The sequence below is a fragment of the Neoarius graeffei genome, chromosome 22 (assembly GCF_027579695.1).
Source record: "Neoarius graeffei isolate fNeoGra1 chromosome 22, fNeoGra1.pri, whole genome shotgun sequence".
Classification (NCBI taxonomy): domain Eukaryota; kingdom Metazoa; phylum Chordata; class Actinopteri; order Siluriformes; family Ariidae; genus Neoarius; species Neoarius graeffei.
In genome coordinates this window covers 50,563,018-50,588,218 of record NC_083590.1, presented here as the reverse complement: position 1 = coordinate 50,588,218, position 25,201 = coordinate 50,563,018, and the positions used below count along the sequence as shown (strand labels likewise).

The window sequence follows — 25,201 nt, the reverse complement described above, 5'->3', positions numbered from 1 at the left end:
AAAAAAAAAAAAACCTGAAAGCATGTGTCTATTTTAGACTTAAACAGAGGTTAATCTGAATCTAACACAATACATTCATTTCACTGAACTTGATTTAATATTGAATAGTGAATATAGAAAACATTGTCTGAAATGATCTCTAATCACTACCTTATGTCATTTAAAATGTCTAATCATAATACACCAATCAGCCATAACATTAAAACCACCTGCCTAATATTGTGTAGGTCCTGTTTGTGCTGCCAAAATAGCTCTGACCCTTTGAGGCATTGACTCCACAAGACCCCTGAAGGTGTGCTGTGGTATCTGGCACTGAGACATTAGCAGCAGATCCTTTAAGTCCTGTAAGTTTTGAATTTCCCTCCAGGGATTAATAAAGTGATTCTTATTCTGAAGTTGCAAGGTGGGACCTCCATGGATCGGACTTGTTTATCCAGCCAGCACATCCCACAGATGCTCGACTGGATTGAGATCTGGGGAATTTGAAGGCCAAGTCAACACTCTGAACTCTTTGTCATGTTCCTCAAACCATTCCTGAACATTTTGCAGTGTGAGAGGGTGCATCATTCTACTGAAAGATGCCACTACTATTAGGGAATACTGTTAGCATAAAAGGGTGTACTTGGTCTGCAACACTGTTTAGGTAGGTGGTACATGTCAAAGTAACTTCCACATGAATGCCAGGACCCAAGGTTTCCTAGCAGAACATTTCCCAGAGCATCACACTGCCTCTGCCAGCTTGTCTTCTTCCCATCGTGCATCCTAGTGCGATCTCTTCCACAGGTCAGCGACGCACATTCACTCAGCCTTCCACAAGGTGTAAAAGGAAACATGATCCATCAGACCAGGCCACCTTATTCCACTGCACCATGATCCAGTTCTAATGCTCATGGGCTTATTCTAGGTGCTTTCAGGGGTGGACGGGGTCAACCTGGTCTCTCTGACCAGTCTGCAGCTACAAAGTCCTTTATACAGTAAGCTGCAATGCACTGTGTGTTCTGACACCTTTCTATCATAGCCAACATTCACTTTCTCAGCAATTTGTGCTACAGTAGCTCTTCTGTGGGATCGGACCAGACAGGTTAGCCTTCTTTCCCCATGTGCATCAGTGAAACTTGGGTGCCCATGACCCTGTCACCAATTCACCAGTTGTCCTTACTTATACCACTTTTGGTAGGTACTAACCACTGCATACCAGGAACATCCCACAAGACTTGCTATTTTGGAGATGCTCTGACCCAGTCATCTGGCCATCACAATTTAGCTCTTGTCAGAGTTGCTCAGATCTTTACAATTGCCCATTCTTCCTGCTTCCAACACATCAACTTCAAGAAATAATATATCCTCCGGGTGCTCCGATTTCCCCCACAGTCCAAAGACATGCAGGTTAGGTTAAATGGTGGCTCTGAATTGACCGTAGGTGTGAATGTGAGTGTGAATGGTTGTTTGTCTCTATGTGTCAGTCTTGCGATGACCTGTCAACTTGTCCAGGGTGTACCCCACCTCTCACGCTTATGCTGTGTTCACACTTATACCGGTACGAAAGTGGTATAACTGTATCGATACAAAGTATACCGGTACAGTTTAGTGCATCTGTCCACACTAGCGAGAAATGTTTACGGTTTTCTTTCACGGTAGTTGAAATGCACGTGTGCGAAATGTTTCCGTGGTTACCGAGTAACTTACTTCCGAGAATATATGGCATCCGTTATTTCGAGATCTGTGGTTGGTAGAAGAGAGCAACTGGACTTGCTTGAAAAGTCTTGAAGACGTTTCACCTCTCATCCGAAAGGCATCCTCAGTTCTGTCTGTCTAATAGGGAGTATCAAGTATTTATCCTCTCATGGATCATCATAGAATCCGAATCAGAATGCTGATGGCTGCATTGTAGGTGGCTGATAGATGTCATAGACACCCACCTCTGTTCAGTGATGGTCGTTCCAGGTTGACAAAAATGAACGATCCTCTCTGGCTAAGATGTCTGCCAGTTTTCTGGAAGTCCTCTCATACTCCCGCACCAATGAAGGGAACTCATCCCAAAGTGCGTAGAAACATATCTGTGAAGATACTCAGTCATCCAGGTACATAGTAATCTGTGGTTGGTAGAAGAGAGCAACTGGACTTGCTTGAAAAGTCTTGAAGACGTTTCGCCTCTCGTCCGAAAGGCATCCTCAGTTCTGTCTGTCTAATAGGGAGTATCAAGTATTTATCCTCTCATGGATCATCATAGAATCCGAATCAGAATGCTGATGGCTGCATTGTAGGTGGCTGATAGATGTCATAGACACCCACCTCTGTTCAGTGATAGTCGTTCCAGGTTGACAAAAATGAACGATCCTCTCTGGCTAAGATGTCTGCCAGTTTTCTGGAAGTCCTCTCATACTCCCGCACCAGTGAAGGGAACTCATCCCAAAGTGCGTAGAAACATATCTGTGAAGATACTCAGTCATCCAGGTACATAGTAATCTGTGGTTGGTAGAAGAGAGCAACTGGACTTGCTTGAAAAGTCTTGAAGACGTTTCGCCTCTCGTCTGAAAGGCATCCTCAGTTCTGTCTGTCTAATAGGGAGTATCAAGTATTTATCCTCTCATGGATCATCATAGAATCCGAATCAGAATGCTGATGGCTGCATTGTAGGTGGCTGATAGATGTCATAGACACCCACCTCTGTTCAGTGATGGTCGTTCCAGGTTGACAAAAATGAACGATCCTCTCTTCAAGACTTCAAGACTTTCTTCAAGAAACGTCTTCAAGACTTTTCAAGCAAGTCCAGTTGCTCTCTTCTACCAACCACAGATTACTATGTACCTGGATGACTGAGTATCTTCACAGATATGTTTCTATGCACTTTGGGATGAGTTCCCTTCACTGGTGCGGGAGTATGAGAGGACTTCCAGAAAACTGGCAGACATCTTAGCCAGAGAGGATCGTTCATTTTTGTCAACCTGGAACGACCATCACTGAACAGAGGTGGGTGTCTATGACATCTATCAGCCACCTACAATGCAGCCATCAGCATTCTGATTCAGATTCTATGATGATCCATGAGAGGATAAATACTTGATACTCCCTATTAGACAGACAGAACTGAGGATGCCTTTCGGACGAGAGGCGAAATGTCTTCAAGACTTTTCAAGCAAGTCCAGTTGCTCTCTTCTACCAACCACAGATTACTATGTACCTGGATGACTGAGTATCTTCACAGATATGTTATTTTGAGATCTCGAGAAAACAAAACAATTATTCCGTGATCTCGAGAAAACAAAATTATTTCATGATCTCAGCTGGATCACTGTATCTCCGTCGGTAGAGACGAAGCCGGGCCAGTCTTCTGCAGAGGTGCCGCGGACTATTTTTGAAATTATCCCTTATTAAAAGACTTAATGCAATCTCTCCCTGTGTCAACCCCTGATCAAAATATTGCCTTATTAGGTGATCGATTATTCCAGACATTCTAATGACCAAAGTTGCATCTATACAGAATGAGAAATAGCCCCAAAGTCAGCATATCACAAGTCTCTTGGCGTACCTGAATGAACCATTTCTCAGCTGTTTACTCGAGATCATGAAATAATTGTTTTCTCGAGATCACGGAATAATTGTTTTGTTTTCTCGAGATATCGAAATAACGGTTTTGTTTTCTCGAGATCTCAAATTAGTTGTGTTGTTTTCTCGAGATCCTGAATTAATTATGTCATTATCTCAGGATAACAAGGTGAATAAAAAAAAAGGATTATATGAAGGGCCTCTCTCGGCTTCCGTACGAATGAAACAACGTGTGTGCGCTTTTTGTTGTCAGTGTACAGTCTGTATTTCTGGTGGTCATTTATTCAGTCGAATCGTATAAAACGCGCGAGGCAGTTGAGAAAGAAACAAACGAATCTCCGTTCTTCACTATTTTATTCAGCGAAGACATTGATTGAGGTGTGTGACTTTGCGCATGCGCATTATATTTGTATCGATACAGAGCCGCTTCATCTGTCCACATTTGTGGGTTTCGTACCGATACAGTTATACTGCTACAGTACCGGTATAGTTGCTAGTGTGGACAGGTGTTGCGGTACGAAAGTAGTTTTGTATCGGTATAAAATCCCTAGTGTGGACAGGGTAATAGTCAGCTGGGATAGGCTCCAGCTTGCCCACAACCCTGCACAGGATAAGCAGTTATGGATAATGGATGGATGGATGGATGGATGGATGGATGGATGGATGGATGGATGGATGTTTTTCACTTCATCTCTCAGTGTTTCTTAATGCTATGGCTGATCAGTGTAACTCTGGAATGGGATGTTCAACAAGCACACATGGGTCAGATGTCCAAAAACTTTTGGCCATATAGTGTATCTGTATTATCAGAAGTCCTATTTTAAGCCTTAAACACAGCTAGACAATTGGAGCTTAATACCATTATTCTACAAACTGATAAGTACAAGGTTAGAATCCTGCAAAAGTGAGACATGCGAGGCAAACACCGTCCCACAAGAGTAAGCCAAGAAGACTTTCTTAATGTGGAAGACAGAAGGCAAAGGATAGATGAAGAAAGCAAAGAGAAAACATATTGGTGGCTGATTCAAATGATAGTGAGGAAAAGAACTCAAGATGTGGGAGGGTTGTTCAGATGCTGAGAGACAGAGTGGAGGTTGCAGATCCAAAGTAAGATATTTAAAAGCAAGTTAAACATCTTGTTTAGGGACCAGATCTTTATAGCCTGTTCTCTGATGCCTCATGATCATCTTGTTTGCCAAACCACAACACTGAGATGTAAAGTTGAGAATCCAGAGCCCTTTTCGGTCTCTATGTGCTTTCTATTATCATGGGCATGCATACTGAGTTAGACTATGCTCAGCACGTTCACATCTCGGTTTTTTTTTCCCCTATAAAAGACTCCCCAAAGAAATGACTCCCTCCCAGAGAGTCTAAATTAGCATGATTAATGAACCTGAGTTGTGCATGTGCTGAGCATAGTCTAACTCAGTATGCATGCCCATGATAACATCATTGTAGTCCAGGTAACTAATGAGTAGAAATACAACCAAATTAAATTCAGTGTGCATCATAATTCCTTGAAGAAATCTGTTCTAGCAGATATATGACATTTGACATGTGAACAGCTTCTTTTTTGGGAGACAGGAGTCTTTTTGCATAAAACATGAAGGAAACTGCTATAAATATTGATTTATCATTTTTAATAAATTTGTATAAACCACATCTTAATCAGTATTAACTGTACATTCTAACTAACTGTTCAATCCTTTGAAAAACCTGTATAATATCAGGATTCAACACCAATGATTAAACAATGGTTATTATGTTATTAATATGTACTAAATTTTATGTTACTAATATATAACCTGTTAGGATGTGTAACATATGAATAAAAATATAGACTTTGACTTGCTGCTGATAAAATATTAGTGAGCTAAAACTAAGGAGCTTCATGAAAGCTTGCTAAATGTAAAAGGAAATTTTGAAAGGAATTGGTTTATTGACATCGCGAGTTCTGCTGCTGATGTACAACAGCATAGAAATAGCGGCATATGAAAAAGCTCTGGTTTGCTTCCGTTAATTTCATTTTCATGTCGGATTTTGACGTAACTGACCACAAATTTTCACTGTCAGTCAAAATTAAACTGCACAGAAGTGTCACTCAGGAACCACAGGACACAATCACAAGCAATCCTTTTCTTCTTAGGGTCTTATTACCCCCAAACCCCTTCTAAACTAGTTGACGTCCCCATTGAATAAAACTAATATTACTACAGAAGGTTTGAAATGGTATAATGTAAAGTGCAAACTCACATTAGTTTGCATGCTTATCATCTGACTAATCTTTAATAACCTTCAGAGATGTGAATGGCATGTAAAACAAAAATGCAATTTAGATCTCCATCCTGTGTGTTTATACCGGTACCTTAATTTTCAGTAAATGGTTAATTCCTTTTATTATAATACATAGGGCCAAATTACTCAATTCTGATTGGTCAATCAAGGAGGGCTTTTTTCCTTAACGCAGGGCTGTATTTCTGAAATGCTATTGGCTAGTTCATTGCTTGGTTATGGTTACAAAAATTAGCAAATGTTGTCAACAAAATGGCTGACTCTGTTGACTCAGCAATGCCGTGTTTCGCTATATTTGATGAAGACATGATAAAGCAATTGAAAGCTGCAAGCGAAAATGAAAATACCAAAAAAAGTATGAATTTTTGGCATTCCGTGTTTAAGAAATGGGCTGCAGAAAGACAAATAAACGACTTTCTAGTGGCATATGAATGCTGTGAGTTAGACAAGGTGCTATAGCAGTTTTTTTGTGTCATGATGAAAGACGCTTTAGAAACTGATTCAAACGTGCAAGATAGTCTTGCGCCCTGATTGGTTCAGAAAACGTGAATGACAAATGTTGTGAACTTGAATGGCTTCCAAAGTATGAATTTGCCCCTATATATTATAAACAAGTAATCGTATGGTTCCTCATAAAATTAAGGATCAATTTCACTCGTGATTTCAAAGTTTTGAAATTGCTCTCATCGCTTTGCGACTTGGGGAATTTTCAAAACTTCGAAATCACTCATGAAATTAATCCTTAATTTTACTCGGCCCCATACGACTACCTATACAAATAAAGTCCTCCAAACAGTTCATTAGTGAGTTGTTTTTTATTCATGTAAAAATATCTTGAGTTGCATCTAAAGCTGTAAGAAATTGATATAGGTGAAAGTAATGTGAGTAATGCAATGCATGTTCAGAGTTATGTAGTGTGAGATGATCAGTGATTCTCAGATTTTGAAAATCATGTTCTGTGCCCCTGCCATGAGTTTTGGTGATTTTTTTACACCCCTTTAGCAACTTTATTAAAGGACTAATCACTGATTACCATTGTTCCCAACAACTAATTGCTGATCACTATTGTTCCCAATAACAAATAACTGATTACCATTATTTTCAATGACTAATCACTGGTTATCATTGGTTATGACAACAAATCACTGATCACCACTGTTCTTGAGGACTAATGACTGATCATTGGGGCAGCTATGACCTAAAGGTCAGAGAAGCAGCCTTGGGCCCAAAGGGTCGCTGGTTAAATTCCCTGGACTGGCAGGAAAATCCATGGCTGAAGTACCCCTGAGCAAGGCATCTAACCCCCGACTGCTCCCCAGACCCTGGGTACAGTGGGGCAAAAAAGTATTTAGTCAGCCATCAATTGTGCAAGTTCTCCCACTTAAAAAGATGAGAGAGGCCTGTAATTTTCATCATAGGTACACTTCAACTATGAGAGACAGAATGGGGGGAAAGAATCCAGGAAATCACATTGTAGGATTTTTAATGAATTAATTGGTAAATTCCTCGGTAAAATAAGTATTTGGTCACCTACAAACAAGCAAGATTTCTGGCTCTCACAGACCTGTAACTTCTTTTTTAAGAGGCTCCTCTGTCCTCCACTCGTTACCTGTATTAATGGCACCTGTTTGAACTCATTATTAGTATAAAAGACACCTGTCCACAACCTCAAACAGTCACACTCCAAACTCCACTATGGCCAAGACCAAAGAGCTGTCAAAGGACACCAGAAACAAAACTGTAGACCTGCACCAGGCTGAGAAGACTGAATCTGCAATAGGTAAGCAGCTTGGTGTGAAGAAATCAACTGTGGGAGCAATTATTAGAAAATGGAAGACATACAAGACCACTGATAATCTCCCTCGACCTGGGGCTTCACGCAAGATCTCACCCCGTGGGGTCAAAATGATCACAAGAACGGTGAGCAAAAATCCCAGAACCACACAGGGAGACCTAGTGAATGACCTGCAGAGAGCTGGGACCAAAGTAACAAAGGCTACCATCAGTAACACACTACGCCACCAGGGACTCAAATCCTGCAGTGCCAGACGTGTCCCCCTGCTTAAGCCAGTACATGTCCAGGCCTATCTGAAGTTTGCTAGAGAGCATTTGGATGATCCAGAAGAGGATTGGGAGAATGTCATATGGTCAGATGAAACCAAAATAGAACTTTTTGGTAAAAACTCAACTTGTGTTTGGAGGAGAAAGAATGCGGAGTTGCATCCAAAGAACACCATACCTACTGTGAAGCATGGGGGTGGAAACATCATGCTTTGGGGCTGTTTTTCTGCAAAGGGACCAGGACGACTGATCCGTGTAAAGGAATGAATGAATGGGGCCATGTATCGTGAGATTTTGAGTGAAAACCTCCTTCCATCAGCAAGGGCATTGAAGATGAAACGTGGCTGGGTCTTTCAGCATGACAATGATCCCAAACACACCGCCCGGGCAACGAAGGAGTGGCTTCGTAAGAAGCATTTCAAGGTCCTGGAGTGGCCTAGTCAGTCTCCAGATCTCAACCCCATAGAAAATCTTTGGAGGGAGTTGAAAGTTCGTGTTGCCCAGTGACAGCCCCAAAACATCACTGCTCTAGAGGAGATCTGCATGGAGGAATGGGCCAAAATACCAGCAACAGTGTGTGAAAACCTTGTGAAGACTTACAGAAAACGTTTGACCTCTGTCATTGCCAACAAAGGGTATATAACAAAGTATTGAGATGAACTTTTGTTATTGACCAAATACTTATTTTCCACCATAATTTGCAAATAAATTCTTTAAAAATCAGACAATGTGATTTTCTGGATTTTTTTTCTCATTTTGTCTCTCATAGTTGAGGTATACCTATGATGAAAATTACAGGCCTCTCTCATCTTTTTAAGTGGGAGAACTTGCACAATTGGTGACTGACTAAATACTTTTTTGCTCCACTGTATATGTGTGTGTGTGTGTGTGTGTGTGTGTGTGTGTGTGTGTGTGTGTGTGTGTGTGTGTGTGCTTGTTGTACGTCGCTCTGGATAAGAGCATCTGCTAAATGCCTGTAATGTAATCATCATTGTTCCCAACAACTAATCACTGGTTTTCATTGTTCCCAATAACAAATCACTGATCACCATTGCTCCGAAAATGAATCACTGATCACTGTACAAAGACATTCTATACAAGTGTGGGCTTCCAACTTTGTGGCAACAGTTTGGTCAGGTCAACTTTCCACATACACTACCATTCAAAAGTTTGGGGTCACCCAGACAATTTTGTATATTCCATGAAAAGTCACACTTTTATTTACCACCATAAGTTGTAAAATGAATAGAAAATATAGTCAAGACATTTTTCTGGCCATTTTGAGCATTTAATCGACCCCACAAATGTGATGCTCCAGAAACTCAATCTGTTCAAAGGAAGGTCAGTTTTATATGGTAGCTTCCCTAAAGAGCTAAACTGTTTTCAGCTGTGCTAACATGATTGTACAAGGGTTTTCTAATCATCCATTAGCCTTCTGAGGCAATGAGCAAACACATTGTACCATTAGAACACTGGAGTGAGAGTTGCTGGAAATGGGCCTCTATACACCTACAGTGGTGCTTGAAAGTTTGTGAACCCTTTAGAATTTTCTATATTTCTGCATAAATATGACCTAAAACATCATCAGATTTTCACACAAGTCCTAAAAGTAGATAAAAAGAACCCAGTTAAACAAATGAGACAAAAATATTATTACTTGGTCATTTATTTATTGAGGAAAATGATCCAATATTACATCTTTGTGAGTGGCAAAAGTATGTGAACCTCTAGGATTAGCAGTTAATTTGAAGGTGAAATTAGAGTTAGGTGTTTTCAATCAATGGGATGACAATCAGGTGTGAGTGGGCACCCTGTTTTATTTAAAGAACAGGGATCTATCAAAGTCTGATCTTCACAACACATGTTTGTGGAAGTGTATCATGGCACGAACAAAGAAGATTTCTGAGGACCTCAGAAAAAGTGTTGTTGATGCTCATCAGGCTGGAAAAGGTTACAAAACCATCTCTAAAGAGTTTGGACTCCACCAATCCACAGTCAGACAGATTGTGTACAAATGGAGAAAATTCAAGACCATTGTTACCCTCCCCAGGAGTGGTCGACCAACAAAGATCACTCCAAGAGCAAGGTGTGTAATTGTCGGCGAGGTCACAAAGGACCCCAGGGTAACTTCTAAGCAACTGAAGGCCTCTCTCACATTGGCTAATGTTAATGTTCATGAGTCCACCGTCAGGAGAACACTGAACAACAATGGTGTGCATGGCAGGGTTGCAAGGAGAAAGCCATTGCTCTCCAAACAGAACATTGCTGCACGTTTGCAGTTTGCTAAAGATCATGTGGACAAGCCAGAAGGCTACTGGAAAATGTTTTGTGGACGGATGAGACCAAAATAGAATTTTTGGTTTAAATGAGAAGCGTTATGTTTGGAGAAAGGAAAACACTGCATTCCAGCATAAGAACCTTATCCCATCTGTGAAACATGATGGTGGTAGTATCATGGTTTGGGCCTGTTTTGCTGCATCTGGGCCAGGACGGCTTGCCATCATTGATGGAACAATGAATTCTGAACTATACCAGCGAATTCTAAAGGAAAATGTCAGGACATCTGTCCATGAACTGAGTCTCAAGATAAGCCGGGTCATGCAGCAAGACAACGATCCTAAGCACACAAGTCGTTCTACCAAAGAATGGTTAAAGAAGAATAAAGTAAATGTTTTGGAATGGCCAAGTCAAAGTCCTGACCTTAATCCAATCGAAATGTTGTGGAAGGACCTGAAGCGAGCAGTTCATGTGAGAAAACCCACCAACATCCCAGAGTTGAAGCTGTTCTGTACAGAGGAACGGGCTAAAATTCCTCCAAGCCGGTGTGCAGGACTGATCAACAGTTACTGGAAGCGTTTAGTTGCAGTTATTGCTGCACAAGGGGGTCACACCAGATACTCACAGCAAAGGTTCACATACTTTTGCCACTCACAGATATATAATATTGGATCATTTTCCTCAATAAATAAATGACCAAGTATAATATTTTTGTCTCATTTGTTTAACTGGGTTCTCTTTATCTACTTTTAGGACTTGTGTGAAAATCTGATGACGTTTTAGGTCATATTTATGCAGAAATATAGAAAATTCTAAAGGGTTCACAAACTTTCAAGCACCACTGTATGTAGATATTGCACCAAAAACCAGACATTTGCAGCTAGAATAGTAATTTACCACATTAGCAATGTATAGAGTGTATTTCTGATTAGTTTAAAGTGAGCTTCATTGAAAGGAACAGTGCTTTTCTTTCAAAAATAAGGACATTTCAAAGTGGCCCCAAACTTTTGAACGGTAGTGTACCTTTGACCATAAAGTGTATCGCAATGCAGCCCAAGGTACAGTATTCGTCCAGTGTAACGTTCAGATAAGCAGGTACTTACTTGTTCTTACGTCTTAATTCCTCCCAGCCTACATTTTTTTTTTTTATGTGTGTGCCATATTATGCTTCTGGATGCTTAAATTTCCTTCCAGATCAATAAAGTATCTATCTATCTATCTATCTATCTATCTATCTACATCAGAACGTATCATGAAACTTTTTATGACATAAGTCGATGAATTCTCATCTCATCTCATTATCTCTAGCCGCTTTATCCTTCTACAGGGTCGCAGGCAAGCTGGAGCCTATCCCAGCTGACTACGGGCGAAAGGCGGGGTACACCCTGGACAAGTCGCCAGGTCATCACAGGGCTGACACATAGACACAGACAACCATTCACACTCACATTCACACCTACGGTCAGTTTAGAGTCACCAGTCAACCTAACCTGCATGTCTTTGGACTGTGGGGGAAACCGGAGCACCCGGAGGAAACCCACGCGGACACGGGGAGAACATGCAAACTCCACACAGAAAGGCCCTCGCCGGCCCCGGGGCTCGAACCCAGGACCTTCTTGCTGTGAGGCGACAGCGCTAACCACTACACCACCGTGCCGCCCAAGTTGATGAATTATCGTTCATAAAAATTTACTCTGATGTTCTGCTGATTCATAATTAATAGTATTATGTTATATAATAAATATTATCTGCCATGGTATCATGACACATTTGGGCCATGGCATGTCTTCAAGATTTAGGACAACAAAGAGGGTCTACTCATTCGAAAAATCATGATTTAACACATCTTTAATAACTTGTAATCTGGCTGATAATCTAAATAAATAATTCAGGAACAACCAGTTCAACAGTCTGTCTGTGCATGTAAATAAATGTGTGGCTTGAGCAACGCTAGGCCACGCCCCCTTTGATATGCAGCCAATGGGATGGCTTGAATCGGCGCGAGCGTGGAAAAACATCGAATGAAAAGGATCACTCGCTCCACCCCACTTGTGCGCTTCCGCCAGAGGACCCGAGTCCGATTCCCGTAGGAATCGCGATATTGTCACTAAGGGTATATATATATATATACACCGCCACGGACCCTGGACATTACCCTTCCTAAAGTCTTTCTAACCTTCTTACAGGTGGTTATTGTGTCTCAAGTTACAAAACACATAATATATTTAAATATATAATTACACATTTTAAAATCTATATATCAAATTTTATTTTACTCAGTTGCTAGGAAACGGGGCTCCATTTTGGTAGACGCAGAAACGTAACGTTTAGGTGGAAATCAGGAGAAAGTGGAAACTTGACATTCTGCTCTCTCTTACACACACACACACACACACACAGTGTGTGTGTCCCTGTGTCTCTCTCCCTCCCCTCCCTCCTCTCACTGGGAGAATGCCCGTGTTGTACTGACAGAAACGCTACGGGCTCATCAGACATGGAGGCCCGATTAACGGGCAGAGGCCCATACTCACGCCTTTAAAAACACGACCCTTCGCCGGTCCCTGGACAAGGAAAGCCTGGCGACATTTTCGGAACATTACGGGTAAAAAGACTTCAGATCCGGAGACGAGAAAGAGGCCAAGAAAATTGAGGCAGAGATCCATTTCGGGTTTCTGTTGATTCAACGCGGCCGCCATTTTGTTGACAGTTCGTGTTTTATTTAATAACACTGTACAGGCGGCTGTATCCGAATAGCGCTTGCTTTTACTTCTGCTTTCAGTGCTTTTGGAGGAAGCACACGCAAGCATTTTTATCACTGTCATGCAGTCAAGATTGATACTTTGCTAAGCTTGGTTGTCTTGAGGTGTCTTCGGTAGAGCTAAGCTACGTTGGTGCGGGCTGCTCGGAGTTAGCCAGCTAGCCGTATCAGCAATGTGCCACTGACAGGATTGATTACCCCACCGCCACCACCACCGCTCCGTGGGCATGCTTTTCAGGGCTGTAACTCTGATTTGTTTATTAATTTAAATCATCAAAACAAGACGATTAGTCATGTGGGTAGTCGTGGGTTACTGCCACGTTGGTAGGAAGGCCACCTTAGCGCTTGCAGGCAAACCCTGAAAAATGATAGCTAGCCTTTTTAGCTAGCTGGATAGAAAAGTAGCGACAGAATAAACACAGTATCTGCACACTGAATCAATGACTTTCGAAGCTTTCCCTTTCCTCCTGTTTAACGTTATTTCCTGAAATCTATTATTAGATTGTAATACCTCGCCTCGCAGTGTTAGTGGATGTGTACAACACATTGCTCAGAAGAGACAGGTTTGGGGTCACTGTTGCTAGTTTGGGAGCCAAGACAGGTCCATTATACTCCAGGAAGATTAAACACACATTTCTGCACTCCGGAATAGTTCATACAGTGCTTGCTGAACTAGTTATCTTCCTCCACGATTTTGATCTTTTATTATTTGTGTGTTTTTATTTTTTATTTTGGGACATCAGCAGTTCACCAAAGGAACCATGTTGGCACTCATGAAGGGAGGATTTTGATCCGAATGATGTGAAAGCTGTGTTTTTGACCTTAAATAATCAACGGTAAGTAGTTTATATGCTTTATTTCAATAAATTAATATGTCACTCGTGTCATATTAATTAATGGCTGGATGAGCGGAGAAACTCAAGCACGTTTGTGTAGCTTTTATTGCACTGTTCTGGAGGTGTGTACGGTAGGTTTCTCTAAAGCAGCTGCGAGGAAACATGAGGAGAAACACACACTGCTTTATTTATTATTATTATTATTATTACTACTACTGAAGCGTTTTATTAGTTGGAATTCTGATTTTCAACACTTTGAAATGGAGAAGGGCTGGTGGTTTTTTTGTGAATTGAAACATTTCGTTCAGTGTCTATGGGTTTATAACTGATTAATAACTGTGAAAGTGTGTATGTGTGTGTGTGTGTGTTGATCAGGGAGTCCTAACTATGCTGTTTGTATCCTAGTTTAGTGATTTGCTGTTTTGGTAAAATCAGTAACGTTAGCTGAAAGCGGCATGGGAGAATCTGTCTGGAACCTTTCATTCACATTTGACCCTTGACCCCCACCTCACTCCACCCCAGCAATGTCAGTGGCTGTCAAGGCAACTCGCACCCACCACACCAACCTTGTCTTTTCTTTTCTTTTCTTCTCAGCTTTTCTCAATATTGTAAAAATAAAAAGTTAGAGCTGCAGTTAGTTGAAATAACTAACTTGTTCATACAATAACCCATTCATCAAACTGGATATGATCAAATTAGTTAATGAATCATTTGTATGAGCGTTCTCAACCATAAGAAATTTGGTGTTCATGAAAATCCTGTCAATAAAAAAAAGTCCATATCCCGTTCGTGCTCCTGAGGGTGTGTAAATTTATGCATAAGAAGCCTAACTAATGTAAACCTTGACTTGATCAACTTCAAATCATGTCTTTGCACGGATTACGTTTGCAGCGTTTACCAGACACCCTTATCTAATGCCGCTTTTCCACTACAAACGCGGCTGAGCCGTGCCGTGCTGAGTCGGGCTGAGCGGGGCTGTTGGAGTTGCATTTCGACTACAACCGCGCTGAACCGTGCTGGGTGGACACATTGGGTGGAGTTAGCGAAAGTGGGTGGACGTCACGTGATGTCGTTAAGCAGCGCAAACAGTGACATCAGTGAGCTTTTAAGCGGTAGTCTCACGACCCGGATAGTAAACAATAAACATGGAGGACATGGAGTCGTTAGTGTTGCTGGTCTTGGTGCTGTGGCTTGTTGTCACCGACAACGCGGACAGATACTGGCAAGAGCGTATAGATGAGGCGAGGCGCATAAGGCTTCATAATTCTCGTAATTCGTAATTCTTCTTCTTCCGGGTTTGCGGTGTTTACAGATCCCAGCGCGCTCGCGGGGCGTGTGTGGGCATGTGAGGACACTCCTCCTCACCAATCAGTGCACAGGGGAGTGTCTGCTCACGCCCCCAGCCTCACTCGGCACGGTTTGGCTCGCTTCAGCCCCACTCCAAAACGGTGCGAGTTTTAGGGGCTAAGCAGGGCTGAAGCGAGCCGAGTCGTGCTGGTTTTTGGTAGTCGAAACGCGAACCGTGTCGGGCTGAAGCGAGCTGAAAAAGGGTAGTGGAAAAGGGCCATAAAACGACTTATAGAACTGCTTTGGAGTCTCTCATCCACATGCTAGTTCACTACTCATTTTATATTATGAGGATTAATTAAATAATATTTAAAAAAAATAAAGCAAGCCAACACAAACTTGTAAATTAGGGAAAATAAATTGAATCATTTAATTATGACAAAAGCAGCTGTAAACAAATGCTTCAGCTGATGGAAGATTTGGTGCTTGGTTATTATTATTATTATTATTATTATTATTATTATTATTATTGCCATAGAAGTGAGTCAAAATGACTTCCACTTCTGATTTTCAGAATTTACCCTGATTATTCATTTCGTGCTCTCAGCTCTCTGTGCAGGTCACCTTTTATGGAGTTTTTCGGGCATCACTACATGCAGATGAGATGTGCTGGGAACACATTGTGCATGTTATGGGTGATCAGTGTAAACGTGCCAGTATGAAGAAAATCAGCTTTTCTGAAACTTTTCTAAATCTGTCAACAAAAAAAAAGGCAACTCGTCAAACATTTACACACAGTTTTACGAAAAGATAAATCATGGATAAATGAGATTCAGTGTCTGTGAAATTCATCCTCAGGGACTCCTACTCAAAATCTTACTCTGAAAGTGAATGATAGTTTTGTCATTGTTATTAAAAGGAATCTTTTACAGTCTAGCTGCCTGGAGCAGGTCTGTCCAACAGTAGTAGTTTGTATACAGTAGATTTTTAATGCTAGTATTAATTAAACTGAAATTCCTTAAACATGATATAGTCTACATACATTAATGAGCAACTCATGTTGTCACAATTGCCCTACCTCTACCTGTGTGCATTGCCGGTTGGTGTATTTCGGTCATTTCCACACAACTCATCTACTCAACACACATCAAATGATAGTCTGTTAATTTCCAGCTTGTCGTATTTGTACTCTTTCTCTTGACGGAACTTAACAGCAGCAAGTCTTCAGCTGTTAAACTCTATAAAACTCGGTCTGTATTGTCTCTCACGTCGGTTTTCTATTGAAATCTGAGACAACTGTGGATGGTATTAGTGGAATTAAAAGGTAATTGAAACTTTAGAAATTAGCACGGCTTTAAAGTTAAAGCTATCCTTTTAAAGACAAATAAATACCCTGTCAAGTGCAAGTTGTAGCGTTTTAAAGTCTGTTTACATGAAAAGGGAAATGGGAGAAAAATTGCGTTCAGTGTGTAATAAATAAGATTACAGATGATAAGTCTTAGGCACCCTCTTTTCTTCATACAAACTTTGTTATAGATTTCTATTTTATGACCTCTACGTTATTGAGCCAGTACAAAAGCGTTTTAGAGTTCCAAACGTTCGTTTTCCAGCACAAAATTAAATGTTAAAGTGCTGCTCAGATACAAATCTGAGCAGCATATTACATAAGACAGCACTTTTCAGATTAAAAAAGAAAACATAATGAAGGCTGCTGGGTTTTGCTGCAAAATGAAGAAGCGACTGTGACAGTCATGCGCTACGTTCACACTGCAAGGCTTAATGCTCAATTCCGATTTTTTTGTGAAATCCGATTTTTTTGTGAGGTCGTTCACATTAACAAATATATGCGACTTGTATGTGATCCTCAGTATGAACGAAAAGCGACCTAAAAGTGTTCCGCAGGATACGACGACGTCACACGCAGTGAGCATGGCCAGTGTTTACGGAAGTAAAACCGCCCGGTTGCGGTATGACCCATCCAATCTAGCTTGAATAGCTGCATCCCCCCAAATGGAAATCAGCTCCCTAACCTCTGCGTCCTTCCATTGAGAAGATTCAGAACCTTCACAGCCCGAAGCGTCCCTCGCATTGATGTCATGCGCCATGTTGTTGTAACTTTTTTTGAGAGACCCGCCGCCTACTTCAGCGCAGAATAGTGACGTTTGTGGCTTGTTGATGACGTGTAAGTCGGATGAATGCGACCTGGCGGTTCAGACTGAAGCCAAATATGAAAAGATCGGATAGGAATCGGAATTAGGACCACATATCCAAACGGCCTGGGTCGGATTTGAAAAAATCAGATCTGTGTCGTTCATATTGTCAATAAAAGATCGGATACAGGTCACATATGGGCGAAAAGATCGGATTTGAGTCACTTCAGCCTGCAGTGTGAACGTAGCCAAAGTGTCCAGAAGAACTGTGGCTGGTTCTGCAAGATGTTCAGTAAAACCTACAGCTCATTTCCTTATAAAACTGCACTCATTGTACCAGAGACTACAACTTTTTTTTTTTAAAGCAAAGGGTCGTCTCACACCAAATATTGACTTTGTTTCATTTATTATAGGCTTACTGCTGTCGATAGTATTTTTTTTAATGTTGAAACATTTAATTTCATTATTTTAAGCCGTTTTTGATTGACAGCATTTCTTTACATGTGCCTAAGACTTTTGCACAGTTCTTTATATGACCATGAAAACAATCTATCATCACACCAGTCTTTATAAACAGCTGACCTATCCAGTCATTCCATGATTAATAGCAAGAATAATAATACAGGACAAACTTGTAGATTATTAAAAGTCATTATATTATATTTGCACCATAAACGAGTTCTTATTAACTTCCTTAATATTCTGGAATGCATATTTGTGATACTACTCACCAATAACAGTTCTCATAAAGAGTGATAGGTTTACAGCAGGAAATGTGTGATCACTATCAGCTAATCATGATCAGTATCAGCATCGAGTCTCATCATTGTCTCTTCACTCCAGAAGAATGTGTTCATGTTAACATCAGTGGGGAAATAATCTCTGATAAATTCAGTGTCTTCTGTTGATAAAGTTTCTTGTCTTGTTATTAGGTTGTTTTAAAACTTTGTCCAGTTTCTCTGTAGAGCATGTAAGCGCTGTTCTCTGTTTTTGACAATGAGAAGGAACATTTTTGGACAATTTGACAGCTAGTCAAATTCTGATTGCAGATTAAATCAATGTGGTGTATGTCCATTACCAACAGCTTGATCAAAGCGTAATGAATTTCATAAATTTGAGGTATCAGTGTATGTTAGAGGTGGATAAAGCCTAGAGACCCCTTTCACATGACGTCACCGCGCCGCGAGATTTTGTTAGGCGCCATATTGGAAGACCAAGTACATGCACTCACAATATAAAACAAAGGCCGAATCCCATTTCACCCCTTGGACCAACCCCTTGACCCTTCCCCTCCATTTTGCGCGTTCACGTGAAGGGGTAGGGGTATCCCAATCCCAGTTAACGCGGAGGGGTAGGGGAAGGGGTAGGGCTTCTGTACCCCTCCAAACGGAGATTTTCCTGGAGCTGACTCCGAACGAAGGGGTTTGAGTGATTTCCCACAATGCCATGCGGATTTCAGCGAGATTTCATGCGGATTTCAGAAAGATGGCGGTTCCTGCGGCGAAAGATTGTCATAAATGTATTTTCTCCATTATTTACGTGTTTTAAGTTGTTATCCAGAGGAAACACGCCGCTTGATTCGCTTTCGAGCTGAGAATGAGCAGCGATTTCTGAAATCCAAGCTGCTGCTAAAAAGCTTTGGGAGTGAGTATTGTTTTCGGTTGCTTGACTGCGTACGTTTTGTTCTGTTGTTCTCGCTTTTATTGTTTACATGAGTGTTCTGACACCTCATTCTGTTGGATGTGGTGCACGAAGCGCCAAAGATATCCCATTCAGTGGTGTTAGTTAACAAATCACACCCTGCCAGCAGAGATTTCTGGTTCTGCCTCTGGCTCTGACTGTAGCGGCTGGTCGCAGCCAATGACGCATTTGGTCGCATTTTGCTAACGTAAACGCTGACGGAGGTACGCGATGACGTATGCGATCGTTGAAGGGCTATCCCAATACGTAGGGGTTGAATTTCAAGCCCTATCCCTTGTAGCTCAGTTTCAAGGGGAAGGGCCAAGGGGAAGGGGTAGGGGTAGAAATTAGAATTGGGATTGGGCCAAAGTACGAGCGAGAGTTAAGTGACACGATGGATGATAATTCTGGTTATGTGAGTACATTACCAGCTGCAGAAAGGGCACGGTATGTGGAGAAACTGGCTGTGATTGATGGGTTTGACCCATATGATAAGACTCGGGGCAAGGGAGAATGGAAACATAAGGAGGACCGGACACCAATTCTGCCATCTGTTTGCTACCCAGACATTGTAAACTATTTGTTGTTTACACCCAGTGCCTACACTCAGTGTTCGAACTATGCCGATATTTTCGGGGGGCCCCTTTTTTTCCCTTGGGGGTGTGTGTGCTTGCGCTTGTCTCAGAGCGCGGATCTCCAAACACATGAGAAGCCTATCTTACGCACATATCACGCGGACTCCACACCTCCACACACGCATCGCGTCTGAAGTCATAACTCATCAGGGGAAATCGTGTCCGCATTGGCATGTTCAAAAAACAACCTCGCGTCAACAATGATACCACACGCAAGAAAAAAAAACAAAACAGTCAGGCTACTCAACAACCAACCTGGCAGCAGCGAGCAAGCCCCAAACCATCCTAAATTATTATTATTATTAAATTGTAGAAGTCTGGGAGGCTTGCTCCTCATACAGTTATCAACTTGAGGCCAATTTAGCATGTTTTAAATCTGAATTTCTTGCGTTTGCTTACCTCAAAGTGTCCGCAGATCATGCACAGACTTATCCATTATATCCACAGTTTTTTGCCAAGTCTCACACAGGTTTCTTTCAAGTCTACTGTTGGGCCAATAAATCATAAATAAAACAGCTCAGATTTGTTTGTTTAAGTCGTTTGCCACTCCACTTTATTCTCGTGGGTTCACATACCGCTGCCGTTATTATCCCCTTATCACGAGTTTGTTGGTCTTCCAAAATGGCGCAGGGTCTGTTTACTTCCGGTTTCGGGTGACGTCAGTGAAAGGGGTCTATACAGAGTTCAGCCAGGGTTTTCCCAGCCTGACACACATAGTCCCCTAGTAAACCTTACCATGCATCTAAAACTCGACTTGGTTTTATCGCGCTTTTAACAGTGCACATTGTCACAAAGCAGCTTTACAGAAATATTGTGCATTTTTAGTTAGATCCTAATGAGCAAGCCAGGGGTGATGGTGGCAAGATAAAACTCCCTGAGAGCTTTTCAGGGGAAGAAACCAGGGGCGGCACAGTGGTGTAGTGGTTAGCACTGCTGCCTCACAGCAAGAAGGTCACAGCAGCCGGCGAGGGCCTTTCTGTGTGGAGTTTGCATGTTCTCCCCGTGTCCGCGTGGGTTTCCTCCGGGTGCTCCGGTTTCCCCCACAGTCCAAAGACATGCAGGTTAGGTTAACTGGTGGCTCTAAATTGACCGTAGGTGTGAATGTGAGTGTGAATGGTTGTTTGTCTCTGTGTCAGCCCTGTGATGACCTGGCGACTTATCCAGGGTGTACCCCGCCTCTCGCCCGTAGTCAGCTGGGATAGGCTCCAGTTTGGAAGTAGAACAGGATAAGCGGCTACAGATGATGGATGGATGGATGAAACTGCTAGAGGAACCAGACTCCAAAGTGCCATCCTCATCTGTGTGACCCTGGATAGTGTGATTATAAATCATTTCTCTTCTATAACTGTATACTATAGAGTCAAAAAGTGCAATTGTGTTCACAGGAACTTATGAGTATGAGCGTCTGAGTCATCTCTAAATTCATTCTGGTTTTAACTTGATGTGTTGTCTACAATGATGGAGACTTGGGTGCAGATTGTTCCACAGCCATCTTTCTGGTATGGTAGGCATATCACACGCTCGCTGGCCATGGTGTGAAAATTGTGCATGCAGACGCTCATCGAAGTTTCCAAATCTGTCATTGCTTAACTCTTGAATAATTTTTATCACGAATATGATTATTAAAAAGCTTATAATTTCTGCTTTCCAAAGAAATTTATCTGGTTAAGATCTGTTCAGTGCTTTAGGAGTGATGGCAGATTGAAGTTGGTACAACAGAGTAAAAACTCTGCTTGTGGAACGTTGGGAAACTGACGGTGCTTTTCTTTTTGAGTCACAGGAAAGCGGTCAGGCTCCCTCTCTTCTGATTGGATTCCGACTGGATTACTTGTGAATATTAATCAGATAACTTTTATCGGGATGTTCTCTCGCTCTCACTGTTTCTGATGAAGTATTCAGCAAAATTTTCCGTCAGCTAGTTTTGATGTTATGATTCACGGGAGACTTTGAAGTGAGTTTTCATAGCTTTACCTACTTATTTTTCCAAATCAAACTGATTCCTGTAAATAATTAACTATTTTAGAATATAGCTGTAGTTGTTTTGATGAAAAATATTGAGGTCTTAGTGGTTGGAATGAGGTTTTAAAAAACTGGAAGTCAGAAAGGCGAGTGTCAATTTCAGTTCAGTTAATGTGAATTGTTTATTGGATGTGACTCTCTCAGTTTTTTTGAGGTTGGCCTTGAAAGCCATGAATATTATCATTTATATTCTTTAATATAAACATTAGTAGGCCTTACTTTTGAGAAATCAAAAGGCCTACAGAGCACAAAGAGGGTATTAGAAATAATCTTCAATTACTTTTTTATTGAGTGTACTGATTTAACATTTTTACATAATTAGCATAATTAATACTAATTAAATATGAATTTGCATAATTGTTGACAAATTTTTCAAAATTTTTATTCAGTATACAGCCAATTATGTTACTGCCAATTTCCATGTAAATATCTTGAAAAACAAAAGTTATGAAGAAAAAACATTTGATCTCATTGGTTAATGAGGCCCATTTTTGGACCATGTGATCGTCATACAGAATATTACGGCAGTTTTTTAAAAATTAAGCCGTTTCTTCAGTTTTTATTTGTAATATCTCAAGAACGGATAAACATATATTTTAATTCTGTAAAAAGTATTGCTGTGTTCACACTTATACCGGTACAAAAGTGGTATAACTGTATCGATACAAAGTATACCGGTACAGTTCAGTGCATCTGTCCACACTAGCGAGAAATGTTTGCGGTTTTCTTTCACGGTAGTTGAAATGCGCGTGCGCGAAATGTTTCCGTGGTTACCGAGTAACTTCCTTCCGAGAATATATGGCGGATGAAACAACGTGTGTGTGCTTTTTGTTGTCAATGTACAGTCTGTATTTCTGGTGGTCATTTATTCAGTCGAATCGTATAAAACGCGCGAGGCAGTTGAGAAAGAAACAAACGAATCTCCGTTCTTCACTATTTTATTCAGCGAAGACATCGATTGAGGTGTGTGACTTTGCGTATGTGCATTATATTTGTATCGATACAGAGCCGCTTCATCTGTCCACACTACAGCGAAGCGCTACAGTACCGATACTGTTCCGGTACGAAACCCATACATTTGTGGGTTTCGTACCAATACAGTTATACCGCTACAGTACCGGTATAGTTGCTAGTGTGGACAGGTGTTGCGGTACAAAAGTAGTTTCGTATCGGTACAAAATCCCTAGTGTGGACAGGGTATAAGTTGTTCTGCATTGAATTCTGAATTCAGTGAGACAAGTTTCAAGCAATTTGGATTGAATTTGAATTTTTACCTGATGTGCCTCCTTCTGGTTTCTGTGTGGATCCACAGTAATCTCATGGTGAGCTTCAGGCTGTCCACGTGCAGCCATCCTCAGCAGCAGCGAGTGATATACAGAGGACAAGAACTCCAAACTATACACATCACACACTCACTACGTTTACATGCACATAGAGAGAATCGAATTTCTGCCGTTGCTCGACTGAAATCGAAGTTCAAAATGCCATGTATACACCTTAATTCGGCTGAAATTGAACCGAACTTGATTTCTCGGAATCGAGCTACACGACCTAGTTTATGCGATTTCTGCCGAGCTACTTTGTGCATGTATACCCTATCGAGCTAGTTGTCGAGCTACTTCCGGAAGTGACGAGTGACGAGACCACAAGCGGGAAACACAACAGCCTTGGTCGGCATGACAACAAATCATGACAACGGCATGAATCTTTTCTTTTTGTGGCATTGTTTGCACTGTTAAAATTTAGCTCACTTACTGTATCACCAAATACATCTGTACAGCTGTTGCATAGCTGTGAATTGTGTACATAAACAAGTCATTGTATTTGTGTGTGTGTGTGTGTGTGTATGTATGTATGTATGTATATATATATATATATATATATATATATATATATATATATATATATATATATGTCCAACATCTGAAGAATGTCAATAAAAACAAAACAATTGAACTTTTTGTGTGTTTATTAAGACATAAGTTAAATTGTAAGCAAAAAAAAATATTTTTTTGTAAGCAAAAAATGGACTTTAGAAAAATATTATTCTGCAAAATAAGTTGTCTTACAAAACAGTGGTCTGCGCCGGACAGTTTGTAGCCAGTCTGTTAGAGCAAGCCTAACAGCTTGAACACGGAACTCTAGTGTTGCCAGATTGGGGGTTTTAAGTGAATTTTAGCGGATTTGAACACGTTTTGGGCTGGAAAACGTCAGCAGTATCTGGCAACACTATAGCTCTTCTTCATGACGACAACCGGAAGTGTACCAACACGATGGGGCGTGTAGCGCCACGTGTGGCTCGGGTGCACAATGCACCTTGCACAATAGCCCGATTTCACTTGTGCATGTAGGATTGGATTTCTCTGGCACCCCTGCCTGGACCCTTTGCTCGATTACCAACAGCAGCTCGATTTGGACGTGCATGTAAACGTAGTCAATGGCTGATTTTCAATGAAACCCAACACAAAACCATTTCATCAAATATCTGAATGTCTGAATTGATTCAAATGAGTGACAAGTGTTGAATGTCATTACTGACGTTAATCATTTGGTTTCTAGAAGAAGATTAAGAAGCGTTTTACAGTTTCATTCAGAATGTCCGGGGTATGGCTGTTGGACTATTTGTGGCAAGTTAGAAGGCTTGGGGCAGTGGAAGCTAAAAGTGGATGTTTAAAGTGAAAAGGGAGAGAAGTGGCTTTCTTTTGTTACAGTTGCAATTATGGGAACAAAGGATACATTTCAGGCTCTGTGTCTGGAAAGCTGTCGAAATGAACGAGAAATTCAAAATTGTGATACGCAAACTTTCAAGTGCCACTGAAAATGTGGGTTTAAGTGTTGTGGTGTTTTTTTTTTTTTTTTTTGCCAAAACCCCCGCAAGTCACGATCCTCTTTTTATCCACAGCAGTTTTCCAGTGAAAGATTTCACTCATGGTTTTACTTCTTAGAAACAAACTATGTGTGTGTGTGACTTAATAACTGTGTAGTGAACATGTTTGTAGGGCCAAGAACACTTAGCAAATAAGAAAATGATTGTCACTGAGGGAGGGATAGACAGAGGAAAGAGAAGAAGGGAGGGGGTACGGGAGAAAATGTGTTTTTGATTAGCAAGAACACAGCAGCTTTGACCACTGTACTGTGAGCTTTCCAAGTGAGTAAGGAACGAGTCTAAGTGAGTAAGAGGAAAAGGACATGAGGTGTGGGACGGGGGGTTGTACAGGGCAATTCCATGTAAATGTCAACCTCAACATGCAAAAATAAAGCAACATGTAATACATCAAAACCGCTCCCAGAGATCTCACCTAGGCCTGTATTTTACAGATGTGAATAAGTTGAACCAATTTGTCACAAGAATTGTTCCCGTCGCCTTAATATGTCAGTCTTTCTTTCTTATAATGTAAACCCCAAGCTAAAATCAACTTTGATCATGTACAATTCTATATTATTGCCACAAGCCACAGAAATGTATGCTAAAATCCACAAAACAGCAAAACAATAGCCATCCTAAATATTATTTAAGAACTTTGATAGTTTTAGCTGATATTTAGAGAGTTTTTCAAAGGGTTATGGTGGTTAAATTGCTGATTTTCTAAACATACGCCATGTCTATTTCAGACGCGTCACATCCATAACGGAATTTCGTCACATCCATAACGCTGACTT

At 41.1% G+C, this 25,201-nt stretch overlaps 1 protein-coding gene across 2 annotated transcripts in view; it reads left to right on the top strand.

Annotated features, from left to right (window-relative positions):
- The first annotated feature begins 12,606 nt into the window (after positions 1-12,606).
- ash1l (ash1 (absent, small, or homeotic)-like (Drosophila)) overlaps positions 12,607-25,201 on the top strand; it is a 120,177-nt gene continuing 107,582 nt past the window's right edge. The window contains exons 1-2 of one of the 2 annotated variants that reach the window (XM_060904928.1): positions 12,607-12,778; positions 13,681-13,770. The gene's annotated coding sequence lies outside the window, so the exon portion shown is untranslated. Of the gene's footprint in view, positions 12,779-13,677; positions 13,771-25,201 lie in introns of both variants that reach the window. The other variant, XM_060904927.1, reaches the window with a different exon arrangement.